This window comes from Fukomys damarensis, unplaced genomic scaffold (genome assembly GCF_012274545.1).
Source record: "Fukomys damarensis isolate Sample0158 unplaced genomic scaffold, DMR_v1.0_HiC HiC_scaffold_5, whole genome shotgun sequence".
Taxonomy (NCBI): domain Eukaryota; kingdom Metazoa; phylum Chordata; class Mammalia; order Rodentia; family Bathyergidae; genus Fukomys; species Fukomys damarensis.
In genome coordinates, this window is record NW_022900917.1 from 20,462,279 (window position 1) to 20,481,528 (window position 19,250).

At 44.4% G+C, this 19,250-nt stretch overlaps 1 protein-coding gene and 1 pseudogene across 1 annotated transcript in view; one reads left to right on the forward strand and one right to left on the reverse strand.

Annotated features, from left to right (window-relative positions):
• The first annotated feature begins 654 nt into the window (after positions 1-654).
• Positions 655-19,250, forward strand: part of Cdh17 (cadherin 17) — a 106,000-nt gene continuing 87,404 nt past the window's right edge. The window contains exon 1 of the mRNA XM_010619622.3: positions 655-728. The gene's annotated coding sequence lies outside the window, so the exon portion shown is untranslated. The remainder of the gene's footprint in view (positions 729-19,250) is intronic.
• LOC104859169 lies at positions 12,966-14,501 on the reverse strand (annotated as a pseudogene).

The window sequence follows — 19,250 nt, forward strand, 5'->3', positions numbered from 1 at the left end:
TAGTGAAAAGAACCGAGTCCTTGCACGAATGCTGTGCGAGAGTCTGACGGAGCAGGTCTCCTCACCACACTGATGAGCACTGGCCTCATCCTGCAGGTTGCTGGAGGTAGGTAGCTTGCCTCTTTCAAAGTACAAAGATTGGTCTTTCATCTCTGAAAATAGACACCATACTTCCTCTAAAGCTGCACCTACATCACAGACAGTTGAGGTGGTTCAGAATTTCTATTCTGCAACATGAAATTCACCCCCTTTGAGCTGTGGTGTGGAAATTCCTGTAAACATAAAGCAGGGAGTCTGGTGATTGTGCTGTGGTGGATGTCAGCCTGACCTTAGCCAGGTATCTGGTTTGTTAAGTCCTTTTAAGGTATTCTAATTTTCATCTTGTGGTGCTGGGCTCAAAGCTGCCTCTTGCCCATGCTAGGCCAAGGCCTTGCTGTGAGCCCCAGCACCAGCCGTCCTGGGTTCCGAGTGTCTGACTGGCGCAGAGTGACTGGGGCAGAAGGAGAGGCTGGGCAGGGGCCATGCTCCCGGGCATGGCTGTGCCTGCCTTACTCACGTGGACTCTCCTGACCTTCAGAACTGGTGTCTTATTTTCCCTTGACCAGCATTCCACACTTTGGGCCTCTTCAAATCACAAGCAGGCTTCCGTATTTCTGCCATTTCATGAATCCTGGAGTGTGGGAGAGGGAGTGGCCGTCTTGAGACCTGAGCTCCCACACCAGCTGCAGGTAAGATGGGACTGACTTTTATTTTCATTTTTTATGTGTAGTATTGGGGATTGAACCCAAGGCCTTCACACTGAGCTACATCCCCAGGCCTTTTCATTTTTTATTTCGAGACAGGATCTCACAAAGTCACTGAACTTTGCAGGCTGGGCTTGAGCTTGCTTGCAATCCTCCTGCCTCAGCCTCCCGATTGCTGGGATTACAGGTGTGAACTGTCATGCTTGTCGGGAATGACTATTTTTTTGGAATGACTTTTTAATTCCAACAATTCATGCCCTTTGGCAGGGTGGCTTGAAACTGTGAAGATGTTTTAGGCATGTTGGAATTCAAACTTGCTGGAAGTTTCTTAGGATTTGGAGGCAGCTTCCTAATCCCTCCACCTCGAAACTCTGGGGCTTTGCTCCCAGGGGTGAGGCTCGGGGTGAGGCTTGGGGTGAGGCTCGGGTGAGCGGAGAAGCTGTTAAGGAGGATGGGCGTGGGCGTGGCCTGTGCACATGGTGGCAGGAAGCAGGGTGTCAGCCTCCGCTCATCCACAAATGTCACGTAACCACGAGGCCTCTGTTAAGCGAAGCGTCAGCTGAGTCAATTAATTTGAAAATTGAACCAGACCGGCCGCAAGCGCTTGGGAAGATGGTTTCGGAGATCTCCATTGCTCTTCTGTTCTGTGAGCAACCCTGGGTCAGTGAGCTTCCTGACCTTCCACACCAGACTCTACTGTCCTGCCTGTTGGTTGGGGGTTCAGTAACTGTTGGACACAAACCCAGACTTCTGAGCTGTCTGCTCTGTGGCTTGTGGTATACGGTTGCATTTTCCCACCCAGTGAAAGCATAGCTCTCCTTTGCCAAGCATGTGCTCTGGATCCCATGTTAGGCTCTATCTCACTGCACGGGTGAGAGGAAGAACAGTCTCGGAGAGGCCCAGTGCTTGCCCAGACTCACAGCTCATCGTGCTGCCTTTTCTGGAGTCCTAGGGGAGGTGAAGGCTCTGCTCTCACAGAGTGGAAGGCGCCCTCTTTGGCAGGGCCGACTCCCGTCAGGCTGGAGGAAGGGGAGAAGGGCAGAAGGGAAGGCTACAGACCTGGCGCGGGGCCTGTCCTGGGTGAGGCCCTCAGGGGTCCTCATGGGGGCTGCCGTGGACCATCAGGGTCCAAAGGACTCCAGGTCCCAGGGACCCTGGCCCTGAGGAAGAGGCCGCCCCAGGGCAGGAGTGCTGCCATCCTGTCTGAGAAGAGGTGAGGAGAATCTGTCCTGGATGGAGGGTACCTCAGGACTTGGTGCCTGAACGAAGAACCGGAGAAGACGTGCAGAAAAGGCAGCGGAGGTGCACATTTGTTGAGGTGGAGGAGATGTATGCTCTGCAGAATGAGAGTGGGCAGGTAAAAAGGCTCATGGGGCTCTGAGGGTAAGGGAAGGGGCCTTTCACAGCTCCTGGATTGTCACGGGGACAGGCGTTCTGTCACTCACTCACTAGGGACGATGCTCTGTGTGAACTGTCCTAGGGAAAAGCTGACTAGGATTCCTGCCATCGGCGGAAAAAGGATCAGGAACAGTGCCTTTTGATTGGCTGTGTTCACATACAAATGAATAATTGCAAAGAGTATCTTCTGGATTGGGCTTGTGAACGCACCAGATTCAAATAGAGGATTGAAAGTAGCACTTTTCTGATTGGTCCTGTGTGCAGCGATGATGGCATCACCATTTCTGGAGTGTCTCCCTCCCTGGGAATGTCCTTCACCCTGTTGTTCAGCTTAGGAAAAAATCAGCTAAGGGTTGGACCCTCCCGGGCCTGTGCCTGGCTGCTCTGCCCTGGGCCCCAAAGCCCTCTCTGCTCCCCACAGACCCTGGATACCTGACAGGGCTTCTGCTTAGCTTCTTGTCATCTTGAGCAGCAGCTTCCCGGGCATGGGAACGGCTCAGCTCACTGACACTGCCCGGAAGAGTTGTCGGAGCCCAGATCTGTATCCCGAGAGATGCCGAGTGGCTGCCCTGTGCGGTGCACACTGTCCCCTTTGTTTTTAGATACTTAATCTCACCACCATCCCGGGGCAAGGCAGGGCCCAGCAGCTGCGCTCTGCAAAGGAAGAGCCTCGTGCTCGGAGAAGGGAAATGACCCAAACTCAAGTGGCCCTGGGTAGAGTCAGGCTCTTCCCACCATTTGCACTGTCCCTTCCCCGCTCCATCCCAACTTGACATTTTTCCAGACTTGTAGGGTTCAGAGCAAGGCTGACAGTGAGGGAAGCCTAGGGGTCCCTCAGGGCAGGCAGGTGGCTGGGAACTGGGGCCTGAAGTAGCACTGACAGCTGGCCCGCAGGCCCTGGCTTTTAATTATCTTGCAAGCAGCCACGATAAGCTTGGCCTCCTCTGTCAGCAGTAGGAAGTGTGTGGGATGTGCAAAGGCTCCACGGGGACCTTTTAAGGTAGCCGGCAGCTCAGACTGTCAGGGGTGGAGTGAGCAGAGCTGCCCAGATCAGTCTGCAGGAGGAGGGAGGGATCCAAGTCCCACAGCCCTGGGTGAGGCAGGGTGGCTGTGGAGTCCCCCAGGGGTGACAGCGGCTTGCAGAGGTGTGCAGGAGGCCTGCATCTGTGAGGACCAGGACCGAACAACTACTTCCATGGCTGGCACCCGTCCACAAAATGCGAGATTCATTCTTATAAAACCCCTCACACATGGGGGCGCCACACTAGGCCTGCTTGTAGCCTGGGGAGGAGGCTTCATGCTCGATTTCTGTCTGGCTGCGTGGCAGGCGAAGGCCCTGCTCCTGCTGGACTCATGGCTGCCTCAGCTTCAGGGCCTCAGGCTCCAAGCTCTGCAGAGTGGATCTTTGTGCAGGTGCCAAATACAGATGATGGACCCTGAGCGGGTAGGGAAATCATGAGCTTGATTGTCCGCTTTCCCACCCCGGGGACCTGGGGAGTGAAACCAAGCCACGGAGAAATCAGTGGCAGTTGCTTTCCTTCCCCATCCCCAAATACTTTAAGCGGGGAGATTTGAGAAGGGCTCAGAGTAGGAGCTATGGGTGGGCTTTTCTGGGTCCTGATGTTGGCTGTGACCTTGATGTGACTTGGTTTTCTTCCCTACAGCACAGAAAGTCAGCCAAAAGCAGTAGCGTGTGGGGTTTGCTCTGCACTTGGAGCCCGGCCACAAGTCTGGGAGAAGGGATTCGCTTGTGGGATTAGCAGGGAGTGTTAGTGCCTCCCCTCGTCCCCAGCTCCTCATCAGAGGGACCCATCCAGCCAGGGGGAAGCAGGAACTCCGAAGCCTGGCTCTTCCTGAAAGCCTTGTAGAGAGGATGGAGGAAGGTTCCGGAAGGCTGCATAGGACAGCAGCCTTGGGTCTAGGGATTTGGGATCCTTTCATTCCGGCTTCAGGCAAGACCAGGATGCAGGAGAGGCCTGAGAGTTTGGAGTTTCAGGAATAAAACTTTACAGCTCTAACCACTGAATGAGTTACATTCGAGAGCTTGAGTCACACATGCCTGGTGGCACCTGTTGGGTCACCCTGGGGAGGTGGTTTAACCTCTCCCATCCTGTATTTCTCATAACCTGAAGGTAATAAGTATTTTCCTGTTAGGGTTGGCATGAGAGTCAGGTGGAATTGCATCAGCATGCTGTGGGGGCTGCTGCTCTGAGTATGCTTCTGAGCCTCCAACCCAGGAAAGTCCCCTTCCTTCAACCCCCCACAGACCCTTTGCACACCCCGTGGCCTGTCCCATCTGCTGACTTCAGAGTTCAGTTTCCGGGACATTCTGCTGTCCTCCCAAGGACCTCTCTCTCCTCACCACACCCTCCTGCCCTTCTGCTTTGACTGCCCTCCTGTTCCTCACACTTTCCCTCTCCCCACTTCAGGCTGTGGGAAAAGCATCAGTAACACAGTGGTGTGTTTACTGAAGATTTGTGCCTAGTTGTGGTTTGTAGCACAGGGTGGACAGAACCAAAGATGAATATTAGACACCACCCCGTTCTCTCGTCTCTCAGCCAGCTCAGGCCCTCTGTACCAGCAGGCTCACTCTACAGAACACTGTGTTCTCAAGCTCAGGGGTTACTACTCTCCGCCTTAGGAATCTGCTGGGTGGCACTTCTGGTTTCGCAGGACGCTCATGTGGGTCAATGACTGAGCTTGCTGGGACTCTCCTATGGCCCAGGTCCCAGCTGGGACCCTTGCACACTGGTCCACGTGGTCTTGCAGCGGACTGGTGGAACCTGGTGAGGTGAACGGAGATGTGCCAGGCTCCGCAGGCCTGGGCTTGGACTGGCAACTCTACTGCGTGCTATTGGCTGGCCAAACCCTCTGTGTGCCCACATTCACAGGGAGGAAAGCAGACTCCACCTCCTGCCAGTCTTCAGAGCCACAGGGCACAGAGGCTGGAGGAGTGAAATGCAGCCTCTGTGTTTACAACTCGTCACATCGTTGTTCCCTGTGGGTCTGTTATTCACGGCTCTCCTCCTGCGCTGTCTAGGTCTCTCTTTCTCTCTCTGCCTGTCTTTTTTGTGGTCCTGGGAATTGAACCCAGGGCCTACACACACCGCTACATCCCTTTCTGGTAAACATTCAAACTCCTTTCTTTAGCTTTTTGTCACTTACTATGACATTGCGCCCTACTGTGGCATCGCGCGTGAGAACTTCTTCCTCTTGTGCAACTGCAGCTTGGTGCCCCGAGATCCGGCCTCTTGCCTGCCTCCTGCCTCCCCTCCCTGGGCTCTGGTAGCCACCATTCTACGCTCAACTCCTAGAACCACTCTTTTAGGTTCTGCAAGTGTGAGGTTGTGTGGTGCTTGTCTTTCTCTGCCCGGCTTATTTTACTTCACAGAATGATCTCCATTTCCATCCATATCGTCACAAATGACTTTATTTCTTTATTTCTTGGAGGTCAAACCCAAGGCCTTTGTGCTCAGCTATATCCGTAGCTAAGACAGGGTCTCCTTAAGTCTCTAAATTGCCCAAGCTGGGCGTGAATTTGTGAACCTCCTGTCTCAGCCTCCCAGAGGGCTGAGATTATGGTTGTGTACCACAAGGCCTGGGTTGGATTTTGTTCTTTTTTGTGGCTGATTAGTATTCCATTGTACATATGAACCACACTTTACCATTTATGAGGTGAAGGATACTTAGGTTGTTTCCATTTCTCGGCTAGTGTGAAAAGACCTCTAGTAAACATGGGGCTGCCAATGTCTTTTTGCCATCTGATTTTTTTCTTTTGGATATATATGCTGTTATGAGGTGGATGGATCATATAGTAATTCAATTTTTCATTTTCTGAGTGGCCTTCTGAGTCACCTGCAGAGTTCTAAAAATTTACCGATGCCTGGGTCACATGCCCAGGTTTGGGGTGAACTTTGGATCGGTGTATTTTTAAAAAGAATCCCAGGTAGTTCTAGTATGAAGCTAGGTTTGAAAACAACTGGAACAGATAAGAGCAGCCCATCCATCTGAGAAGAATGCTACTGAAGGGACATCTAGGCGCTAGATGTCATTCTTTAAATGAGCGCTTTCCTCCTTCCTGTTTGTTGGTGAAGTGTCACGTGCGCTGCAGGTTTTCCCTACACATGGGCCATCAGCATCCGTAGTATTGCTGGCCTGGGGACTATAAGGTAGTGACGAGGGAGGAGGGACCCAAAGATGGGCCGTGTCACCGCTCCCTGCCTCAGTTTCCTCACCTGTAAGACGGGGATAATTAAAATTCCTACTTCAGAAATCATCATAGGGTTGTTCTGAAGATTAAATGTCCAGGAGATTCACTGTATTCAGTAAACAATGGCTGGTGTGTAGTTATTACTGTATTTCTTCGCGAGCTGTTGCTTACTAAGCTCACTTTCCATTTGCTTTCTCTTGGGTCCAGTTTCTAAGACAAATATGACGATGACAAGAACACACAGAGCAAGGTGGTTGGCTCCATGATACTGGGCCGGGACATGCTCGTGTTGGAAGAACGTGTAAGAGAGGCGCTTCCACTGTGTGGGGAGCCCTCTGCTCTGTGTCTCTTGGTTATTAAGAGCATTAGGACAATTCTCTGCAGGGCCGGGCATTTAGCTCGGTGGTTCTGCTGCCTGCCTTGCAAGTGCAAGGACCCAAGTTCTATCCCCGGTACCTAAAAGTTCTCTGGCAGACCAGGATCTTCTTTATCTCTTCCAAATTGAGTTTTCTTTAGCTTCACATTCTTTTTAATAGAGGCAGCCTCAGACTTGTGCAGTTATTTGAGTGGCTGGCCCATGAGCTCAGGTCAGCAGTCAGTCCTGGAGAGAGTAGCTGTGAGTAAGGGTGCTCCAGTCCGCAGGCTGCATCCTGGGCCAGGCTGAGTGCCAGCCCAGGGCCAGGCAGTGGTGTGCTGAGAGCCGGGACAGAGTCTGGAAGAATGAAGCACGCACTGGGGAAATCAAGAGTGACAACTTTCATCGTGTCCATCTGTGGGGTGGGTGTTATGTCCGGGCTTTTTAGTGATATTTTGCAACTCCAAGAAGCAGATATTATGGGCTCCTCCTGGTAGTTGAGAGAACTGAGGTTTAGACGTATTCCAGCACACAGCAAGTAGGTGAAGCCTCAGGTCATAGAACAGCCTGTGACACTAAAATGTTTCAGGCATCAGAATGGCATTAGAAAAGGCTCTAAATTTCTGCTCACCTTGGAACAGACAGCCTGCCTACCTGAAGACGCAGATTGAGGTGCTCTCCCATGAAATGATTTTGGGAAGAACCTGAGTTAAAAAAAAAATCACTCTCCAAATGAAAAAACCAGAAAACCCAACTCTCACTTCAGTTCCTTCTCATCTCATTCACATGTGAAAATGAATACCTAACGTACAGTTTCAATTCCTGAAGAGACGGAAACATCCTTCGAAGAATTTAGAAGTTCCTGTGACCTAAAAGAAGAAACATAACACAGGGGAGTGAACGTGGGTTTCAGTATCTATTGTGTGATCTCGTATTTCAAATGACCTCCTTGGGTAAAAATTGGCTCATCTAGTAAAAGTCACATAATTGGATAAATTATAGAGAAAAGGCATGGGTGCAGTCTTATTTGGTGGAAAAATAATAAAACATTAAGAAAACATACAATTTTTTTGGTAGCCATTATGAAGCAGTGTGTGTGATATTATTTATAAAATAAGATGGGGAAATAAAAATAATAAATCTTAATTGACCTGAGAATGCCTCCTGTGCACAGATGATTATGTAATTAGACTGCACAGCAATATAGCGGCTATGTTTTTAGGAGACTTGGGAGTCAGACTTCCTAGTGGTACCAGTTTGCTAGGAGTCACTTTGTACAAGTTAACACAGCCCTGGCCCTGAGATTCCTTATGTGGAAGATGGTGAGAAGGACAGTGCAGTTTCCAGATCTGCTCCTGCCCTCTGAGCACAAGAGCCACAAGCCAGGGCGGTTCTGAGCCTGGGCAAGGACATAGTCTTCCAAGGGGAACCCTGCAGTGGGTCTCGGGGGCACTCTCAGGGTCACCGAGGCAGTAGCTAGAGGCCAAAAAGTAGCTTAGGTCTGAGCTGGCTGCACCTTGTCAGCTCTTTGAAAACCTCTACCACGGACTATAAGCAACCACGAGCCTAAATTTGGGGTCAGCAGAGATCGAATGGCCCGTGTGGGGCCTCTCCAGTGCCTCGGTAAAAGTCCTCAACAAACGACACCTGTGAAGAGCATGGTGTGTTGGACCCATGGGCATCCAAGTCTTTAGAGGAGGAGGTTCTGGTTTGCAGGCCGCTGGCTTGGACCACATCTGCCAGTGTCCCTTCCCACACTTCTCCCAACCCAAGAAGGATTCATGGAAAATCCAAAATACCACACTCTCACCATCACCACGGGCTGCTCCAGCCTCAGACAGTTTCCTGCCTTCTTGTTTCCCTTCCCCACCAGGACTGAGAGGAGAAGTCACAAGGATCTTTGAGGACCTGGGTTCAAATGTAACTTCTTCCACCTAATTAGCTGATGGATCCAGGGTAGTCACTTAACCAAATGCAGTTCCTTTGTCTGAGATGGGGAGATGACAGTACTTCAGAGGGTTAAAAAAAGAGCGTCTTCTATAAAGAATGTCTGTTTTTCAGAATCAGTGAGTGAAGAAGAGACAGGATTCTTCCTTGGTACTGATGCCCTGTGCCGCCCAGTGCTGCTCTCCTCAGGCAGGTGGCATCTGTGCTTCTCCCTGACCCCTGGGTGCCTCCTTCCTTACTGTCACAAACCTTGCTCTGGTGTGTGAGTGAGAAACAGAGATGGTGATGTTAATTTGATGTGTACTTTGGCTGGGCCGTGGTGTCTGCTTACTTTGAATATTTCTGTGAGGATGGTTTTGGGTGAGGTTGACTTTGAAATGTGTGGTAGAGCAGGTTGCCCTCCCAGTGTGTGGGGGCCTCATCTGATCCCTGGAACAGGAATGACCTCCCCAAGTGGGAATTGACTGCAACAAACAGAGATGGTGATGTTAATTTGATGTGTACTTTGGCTGGGCCGTGGTGTCTGCTTACTTTGAATATTTCTGTGAGGATGGTTTTGGGTGAGGTTGACTTTGAAATGTGTGGTAGAGCAGGTTGCCCTCCCAGTGTGTGGGGGCCTCATCTGATCCCTGGAACAGGAATGACCTCCCCAAGTGGGAATTGACTGCAACTGTGCAACAAATGGAAAGCAGAAAACGGGGGAATTGTATGGTGATCATTAGATTTCACTGTATTTAAGTGAATCTTAGATGAAGGCCAAACTCCAAAGGCCTACTCCTCTTTTGAAGACAAAATAAACACAAACCAGTTTCTGTCAGCCTAGCTCTCTAATAAATACAGTATTTGTGATCATAGTTACAGCAGATGCCACTTAGGAGCGCTTACCAGTTATTGGGTATAAACTGGTCCATCACACACACTATTCCTTAAGCACAATGTAGATGCTGGAGGACTCACCCAGGGCACCGAGGAAATCCCAGTGCTGTAGTGCTAAATTTCTCCCTGTCAGTGACTTGGTATTATGAAAGGCTGTTTCCAGGTCATTTTCTAGCCCATTCTTTCCAGTCCACTTCTAAGTCTAATCTCTCCACGATCTTCAAGTGCTGGAGTAAATAGGAAGGACACAGGGGGTCACATTTATCTAGATCTGGTGGCAGAGAAGCCAGTGTGGTAAGAGAATGTGACGTTGGGTAATCAAATACTCTGGTTTTATGGCTCTCAAATAACCTTGCGTGGCTGGAGCAGTTGTCAGATAAATTTAATTTACTGAGCTACATTTAATGCTCTGCCTCTCTGGAATTGAATTGTATCTGGGTGATGAGTCAGTCATAAGCATCTTTAGAATATCTGGCTGCCTTGGGGTCATGTTCGTGGTTATCAATTCACCACTACTTTCTAATCAATAGGGTGCTAAAGAAATTGGCTTTCATTGCATTACTTGCCACAAGGGGAAATGGAATGCATTTGTCTAAAATATCGTTCGCGATCTATTTAAAAAATGATAGAAGGTGACGAGGATAGGAGCAGGGAAATTCGCTGCCTCCTTTCTCGTTTCCCACCAGCCCCTGCCAGGTCTCTGAATGCTCATCTAGTTTCCCTGCCAGGTAAATGGCTGAGGCCTGAGTGGTCGTCTGAACCCACTGGCCTTTCTAATGGTGCTGTTGCCTTTCTATCAGGGCTGGACACTTTGTCCAGTAAATGCTGTGCACGGCCTCTGCGGTGACACCAGCCAGTCGAGTCTGTGGGGTGCTGCCCTGTGGCTCCTTAAACCCAGACAGTACCTTGGGTTCAGGGAGGAGCTAGGTCACCCCCAGCTGTGTAACTCTGAGTGAGTTCCGTAACTTCTCTAACCTCCTCAATGGTGACACAAATCCCCACCTCACGGGGGTGGTGGTGGTGGTGGTGGTGCTTTATTGTAAAATGCTAGAACAGGGCCTGGAATGATCATTCACTAATGGTAGTTAGCAACCACTCTCAGCTCAGGTCTCCCTCACCATTGGAGACTTTAGTAAAACCATAACCTTGCCTCATGCTGATAAAGGCCAGTGGCATCCCCCACGGCTGTGGCTTAGTCTCAAGGGGACAGTGGGCCCTGTCCTCCGCCCCATGCAGCGCCCCCCTCCACCTGCCGGGGCAGCTCCCTGTTCAGGAGACCAATCAACACTATTCGATGATAGCAAGGTGGGGTGGCTCTCACATTTCCATACTTTTATTTTAGCACTTTGACCTCTGCATTACCTTCCAGCTCAGGAGTCAGTGCTCAACTTTGCTGTAAGGTCACCACCAGCATGTGAAATAGCAGGATTCAACACATGGTGCTGTGCTCGATCGTCTTTTCCGGGGGCAGCAGTCCAATTCGGATGTGTTCCTTGCTGTCCTAAAGAAGTAAATGCCTGGATTAAAAAAAAAAAATCTCCCATTATGAACCCAGACATCCATAAGTCAGGGAGTGTGTGTGTGTGTGTGTGTGTATGTGTGTGTGTATGATTTGAATTTCCTCATTCTAATATTTTCTTAATAGAAAATTTAAAAAATAAAGCAGGGAGAATACGCCAGTGAGCTGCCCCGTGCCATCCCCTGGCAGCCCGTATCCACGGTTGTTGCGTCTGTGCTGCTCCACGCCCTCCAGCCCCCAGCTCCACGTGGATTCTTTTGAGACAAACCCAAGACAATCGTGCCATTCGTAGCCATTTCCAGACGGATATGGAAGTGATAAGACCTCTTTAGAACTGAAATCACATAACCATGATCACACCGAAACATGGTCAGTATTGACTTTTCCTTCATGATACCTTGTTTTAGAGAGAGTAGGAAACATTTATCGAGAGGAAAATGGCTTATATCTAACAGAGACAGAAGGGAGACCGTAAAATGGTTACCCCATGTTATTTTTATCCTCCCTCCTTTCTCTTTTCACTTTCTGTTTTTGTTTTTTTCTTATTTTGGTCCTGGGGATTGAAACTGGGGCCTTTGCACAGAGGAATATCCCCATCCCTTTTTAATGTTTGAGACGTGGTGTTTCTAAATTGCTAAATTGCGCAGTCTGTGCTCAAATTGTGACCCTCCCGCCTCAGCCTCCCAGAGTGCTGGAAACATGATTTTTTTTTAAAGAGATGATTTGTTTCCATCAAGCTCCAAGTGTTTCTTAAGTTCCCTTTAATGTATAAGTTTCATTTGCCTTCTTTTTTGCTCTTTCAGTTTTTATAGGACAGAAGTAGGATCATTTGTCCTGTAGTTTCTCAGTTTTTGTACTTTTCTGATTGCAGCTCTGAGGCATTATTTAGTCCATAACCGGTTTCTTTGACCAGCAATTTCTGTAAATTGTAGACTCCAGAATCAGAGATTCAATCTAATTAAAATGAAGTTTTTTGGTCAAAGAGCCCTTCAAGAGGGTTGGGGTTTTAGCTCAGCGGTAGAGAGCTTGCCTAGCACACGTGAGGCCCTGGGTCAGTCCAGAATACTGCCAAACAAGCAAAAAAAACACCCTTCCTAAGTGTGCGTTGTCCTTTCGGGACACCGAGTGACACATTGAGTATCTATGACATAGCTGGCACTGATCTTTGCTTTGATCCTTGCTATGGTTTGGAAGTGGTTTTGGTCTACAAGGGTTCATGTGTCGGGAGCTTGGTCCTCATGTGGTGGTCTCGAGGTGGTGGAAACCAGGGGAGGTGGGGCCTAATGGAAAGTGGTTACACAACTGGTTCATGATCGTGCAGTAGGGATTGATGCTGGTCTCATGGAATGAGTGAGTTCCCACAAGAGCAGGTCACGCATGAGCTTGGCCACCTCCCCATGTGGCCAACCCTATGTTTTGCTTTGTTATTTTGCAATGTTTAGACCTTTATTTTGAAAAAAGTTGGAAATTGTTTCAATAAAATCAACAGAAAATATAATTAATTATATGAAAGGAGGTAATGAAAAGAATCCACATACAAAGAGTCTCAAAAATCAGAAGTAGTGACAGATATTATTGTGTTATGGTTACCAGAAAAACTGAAAACAGCTTACAAATTGCTACATTGAGAGAGACTGTGAAAGAGAATATTAGCAGTATCTTTACAATATTGCCTGCAATAAATGAAATCAGTTTTACTTGTTCTTTAGGAATCTGGATATATAAGTAATCACTGGGAGACACTAAGTCAACAGGATTTAAATTAAATTATGATCAACATAAGAAATAGTTCTTCTTTGTATTTTTAGATGTAAATATACATTCATATTGTGATATAGAACATTTCCTTTAGAGTATTAATGTCTAGCCCTTCATCTAAAATAATTGCCAAAATTATAATTGTATTGGTTCATCTTGTCATTCCATTGGGAATTTAAAGGCATTTGTTTTCACAGTTGCAACTTTTGTTTTAACATCTTGCAGCCTTTCTGAAAAGCAATCATACCAAGAACAAACTTTTCTTCACAGTGTCTTTTATGTATTTCCTGAGCCCTATCTTCCTTCACGTGCTTACGCAAAATCTTCTGATATTTTTCTGCTGTAAGTTTTTCCTGAACCATCAATTTTTTTCTCTTTTAGGACAGGCTCACTCTTGTTCATTCTTTTGATTTTAACCATTCCTTTGAGCAAGAGGGTATGCTCATTGTTTAAGTTTTGAGTTAATAAGTGGTCTTCGACCTATTTTTTTTTTTTTTGGTTCTAGAAAGAGCATTCTCTTTTTCACTTTTGCAAGACAGTTTAATGTTTCCTGAAAAAGTTGCTGTAAACCTCTCTTAACTGTCTTGTTATGTCTGTCAACTAGCTCCTGTGCAATACATTTTTTCTTGTTTACATTTTCATCAGCAGTTAGGATAATTCCTTCTTGGGCAGCTTATGCCGTGGCTACAGCTTTTTCTTTATGGAGCGCCTACTTCTTTTGTCCTATGTAATATTTATCAACATTGGTAAGCATTTGGAGTTTTATACCAGGTCCCTATATAGGAAATCTCTCTCTTCCTCTCTGAAACTGTGTCTTTTTTAATTAGTGGTTGTGGATGAGTGATGAAAACGGTTGAGTGAGGGCAGGAAAATAAACTTCTCATTTTTCTTTCCATGCCTCAGCCTACTTCAGTGGGCCTGAAGTGGTTATGGGTAGTGTGAGCGCTGATACACTAAAAGTGGTATCCGATTCTTCATCCTCAATTTCATCTTTAGATTCCTGACCTTTTTGAATGAGATATCTTGATTTTTTGATTTACTGCCAGTATCTTTTGTTTTTGATTCACATAAAATAGGGGAAACATCTTTTCTATGTTCAATAGACAGTTTTGATTCAACAGGAGACGCATTCTTCCTCAAAGCAGGGCAGAAGTTAAGGAAAAGTTGGCCATTACATGTTTTGACTCTTTCAGGAAGATGCCAGTTCTGAATTACTTTTTCATAAAAAATCACATGATGATCCAGAGCTTTGAGAGTCCAAATATTATAAACAAGAACATGTCTGTATCCCTTTTTAAGGCTAACTGGACAATCAGACATGGTGAGAGCAATGAGTGTTAGACAGGCAGATAATGCACAAAAATTCTTCAACTTTGCAAACCCATTGTCATGAAGATAGAGGAGTTTTAGATTCTTTAATCCACTCCAAAATTGAGTATCTGGTAGACTCTTTATCTGATTTCCATGGAGATCAAGTTTGATTAATTTTATGCAACTTTGAAGTGGATGGATATCTGTAATAAATTTAGTTGAGAAAATAAGAGAGATGCAAGATTGCAAAATCTTCATAGATTTTAAATGAAGGCCATTGAACTTTGTAAAAACAAAATCTTTTTTATCTTCTATTATATTTGCATTATAGTGACTCCATTCTTCATGATTGGTTAGTTCTTCTATGATTGTTCTATGAAACATTGGATCATCTGGGCTGCAAGTTCTTAAGTGCTTGGAAACAGCAGCCCAGACCTGGCACCATCCCTCAAATTGCTAGGTGGTCATCAGCTCTCCAGACTGTTTCCAAGGCCATACAACCCTTGTTTCTCCACTACCAGTTGGGGCACCTTGCCAGGATACTGCACCCATGATGTTTAGATCCTCCAGCCACCAGAATCATAACCTACACAGACCTCCTTCTTTTATTTATTTATTTTTCCTCATTGAGTTTATTGGTACTTTTTAGGTGTACAGTACTGTTACATTCATCATGGGGATCTTGTACCTTTACATGACAGGTCTTGGTTCTCATTTTCCCCCATACCCCTGCCCTCCCTTCAACCCCTCCTACCTTCCTTATTTACAAAATCTTTGTTTCCATTTTTTGGTTTCTCATTCTTTATGGCTGAGTAGTACTCCATTTTATAGGAAAAAACAAAGCAAAACAAAACAAACAAACCACAGCTTCTTTATCCAGTCTCCAGTTGATGGGCAGTTGGGTTATTTCCAAGTTTTAGCTATTACAACCTGTGCCACTATAAACATAGGTGTGCATATATCACTGTGGTATGATTCTTTTAATTTTTTGAAAGATACCAGTAGAGGAATGGATGAGTGCAATGGGACTTCGAATCCTAGTTCTTTGAGGTATCTCCATATTGATTTCCACAGTGGTTGCACTAGTCTGCATTCCCACCAACAATGGAAAAGAGTTCCTTTCTCCCCACAACCCTGCCAACATTTGTTATTGTTTGATTTCTTGATAGCAGCCATTCTTTTTGGGGCAAGGTGGAATCTCAGTGTTGTTTTCATCTGGATCTCTCGAATGACCAGTGATGTGGAACATTTTTTCATATATTTATTTGCTTCTTTTACTTTTTTGTCTGAAAAATGTCTTTTCATTTCAGATGACCATTTTTGAATTGGGTCTTTATATTTGGGGGCCTGATTTTTTTGAGCTCTTTGTATATTCTAGATAGTAGTCCTTTGTCTAGGGAACAGCTGGTAAATTTTTTTTCCCATATTGTAGGTTGTCTCTTAGTTCTGTTGGTGTTTTTTTTTTTCTTTTTTCTTTTAAAGATGAGATCCCAGTTGTTAATTCTTTGTTCTAGTCCCTGTGCTACTGAGGATTTGTTCATAGTCTTTTCCAATGCCAGTGTCTTCAAGGGTTCTGCTTAACTTATCTTCCAGCAAATTTAGTGTCTTTTTTTAATATTTAGATCTTTAATCCACTTGGATTTTAGTCTAGTGCATGGTGAAAGATAAGGATCTAGTTTTAATCTTTGGCAGGTTGAGATCCAGTTTTTCCAACAACATTTATTAAAGAGGCTATCTTTCCTCCAGTGAGGATAGTTGGCTCCTTTGTCAAAGATGAGGTAGCTGAGTACATCTGGAGTTCTTTCTGTATCTTCCAATCTATTCCACTGATTCTCAGGTCTGTTTCTTTGCCAGCACCATGCTGTTTTTAATACAGTGGCTTTGTGGATTTGGGGATTGTGATACCCCCTGTCATGTCTCATTTGCCTAGAATGGCTTTTGCTATTCTAGGTTTTTTCTGACTCCAAATTAATTTTTGGATTGTGTTCTCTAGTTCTTTAAAATATACTGTTGGGATTTCAATAAAGATTGCATTGAATCTGTATAGCAGTTTTAGAAGTATGGCCATTTTCACTATATTGGTTCTCCCTACCCAGGAACAAGGGTTGTCTTTCCATTTTCTTATATACTCTTCGACCTCTTTTTTCAGAGTGTTGTTGTTCTCAATGTAGAGTTTAGAAGTTCACATTCTTTACATTAATGAGACTCCTGCCCATGAGACCTTGGAATATCCACCACATTGGTTCATTTAGAAGCAGGTTTGTGGTTAACAGTTTTAGAATGGAGTAATTATGGCCTAGAGAATTCACAAGAAGTCAAAATTCAAACATATGTTGTTCAACGTGTATCCTACAGCATTCCAAATAATTAAATTAGCACAACAAGAAAGCATGTATTTATTAAATTTTTCTAGCATACTCTAACATAGTAGTTAAGACCACCTTCTGTGGAAATCATCAACAAATTCCAATAACAGTCACTGAATGTTATCACCAAGAGTCATCGGAAGCTATCACATACTGACTCTTTGGAGCATATCTTAGTGTCACAAGGGAGGATGTCAACAGCATGAAATCAACACTACCAGGAAATTGCAAAAGCAAGCAAATATGAATCATTTTTATATAATTAACTACCAAAGAACTGACATTGTGAGTAATAATAGCCTTTATATTAATGGTAGAGTATACAAGATTAGCCAAGAATACAATGCATTGACAGCTAATAGCACAGAGAGACGGTTCTTGTTCTGAAGAGGAAGAGATGGTGCCTATACATTAAAGGATTCTATGCATGCAATCAAAGTATAAACAAAAGTTTTAAGTACCTCTTGTTTGTCTATTATTTTAAATTGTGATTTATAAATTTATATACTTCACATGATCTCATATTTTGGGTAGCATTTGAAATTAATTTTTAGTATAAAGAAGAATTTTATAAAATATATTTGACAAAAGCACTGAAAATCCTAGTGGTAAACAAGCTGGGAAATATAGAGAAACTTTTAGAGTCTACTTATTCCACATTATTTTCAGTTTTGAACCTTAATATAATTCAAATACAACAAAAATTAACTTATTCTCTATTTTCATGTGAGTGTATGTTTATACATTATTTCAATGCTTTCTCTGTGAAATTCTGTCATTTAAATTAAAGAAGAAAACACTTGAAGATCTATGAGCACGTATACCTCACTTATACTTTAGCTTATATTACTTATCTGTAAGGTATACTGAGTACTTACTACATGCCATAAGTTATCTCCTCTTTTTACAACTGCCATTATATTTATTCCCTATAAAGCCATTAGGTTTATTATTTGAGCTCTCTCTGTTTTCCTAGTGTGGACATTCACTGCTACGAATTTTCCATGTAGAACTGCTTTCATCGTGTCCCATGGATTCCTGTATGTTGTATGGGCATTATAACTTATTTGTAAAAACAGTCTAATTTCTTCTTTAATTACCTCTGTGACCCATTGATTGTTCAGGAGAGTATTGTTCAATTTCCATGTATTTGTGAATTTCTTATGATTTCTTATGCTATTGATCTCCAGCTTAATTGTACTATGATCTGATAATATACATGGAATAACTTCGATTCCTTTGCATTTTTTAAAAGCTTTCCTATGAGCTAGTATGTGGTCTATTTTGGAAAATGACCCATGTGAGCTGAAAAGAATGTATATTTTGATTTTGTGGGGTGGAACACTCTATAGATGTCTATTAAGTCTATTTGTTCAAAAGCTTGGTTCAGTTCTAGTATTTTGTTGTTGATTTTTTGTCTAGATAATCTGTATATTTGTGATAGTGGGGTATTTAGGTCCCTCACTACACATGTATTAGTGCTTATTTGGTTTTTAATGTTCCTTAATATTTGTTTTATATAGTTGGGGCATTAATATTTGGCCACATATATTTATGATTGTTATCTCTTCCTCTTGAATTGTTCCCTTTACAAGGATGTAGTGGCCTTCTTTGTCTCTCTTAGTCAATTTTGGTTTGAAATTTATTTTGTCTGAATAAGATAGCTACCCTGCTTTTTTCTGGATTCCTGTCACATGGAGAACTGTTTTCCATCCTTTCACTTTCAGTCTATGGGCTTCTTTTTGCACTAGGTGTGTTTCTTGTATACAACATATTGCTGGATTTTGCTTCTTAACTCATTCTGTCAGTCTATTTCTTTTGATTGGTGAATTGAGGCCATTGACATTGATGGTTATAACTGATATATATTGGCTTATTATTGTCCTGTTGTTGGCTCTTTCAAATTTTTTCCCCCCTCACCCTTTAGTTTCTTGCCTAGCCTAATTGATTTGCTCTTTTGGGCCTCATGGTATTGTGACATTCATTGTCTTTTTCTAGGATTTTGTTTAGAATTCTTTGTAGTGCTGGTTTGGTATTCATGTAGTTTCTCAGGTGTTCTTTGTCATGGAAGTATCTTATTTCCTCATACATTTTGAAAGAGAATTTTGCAGAATACATTGGTCTAGGTTGGAGGTTGTTTTCTTTTAGGACTTGAAATATCTCATTCCAGGCTCTCTTTGACCTGAGTATTTTTGTTGAAAAATCTGCTGTGATTCTGATGGGCTTTCATTTGCATGTGATTTGTTTCTTTTCTCTTACTGCTTGTAGTATTTTGTTCTTCTGTTGGGTTTCTGGGATCTTGATTTTTTTTTCAGCTTTAATTGAGTTTATTGGTACATTTCAGGGATACAGTACAGTTAGATTCATTGTTGGCATCTTGCACCTCTACATGACAGGTCTTGGTTCCATTTTTTCCCCTTGTCCCTGCCCTCGCTTCATCCTCTCCCCGCCTCCCCATCTACAAACGCTTTATTTCCATCTTTTCATTGTCTCACATTTTTTTCTCCTCCCTTATTACTCTTCCCCTACCCATCCCACCTTCCCTACACCTTTAGCCCCTTTCTTCCCATTTCACAATGTCAGTAGTCTTATTAGGATCTTCTGTATTATTGCAGTTTATTCACACCAGAGAAACTATTTGGTATTAACACATGTGTGACTTCTTTATTTCACTTAGGAGTATATCTTCAATATGTATCCATTTTCCTATGAATGAATCTATTTTCTCATTCTTTATGGCTGAGTAATATTCCATTTTATAGAAAAA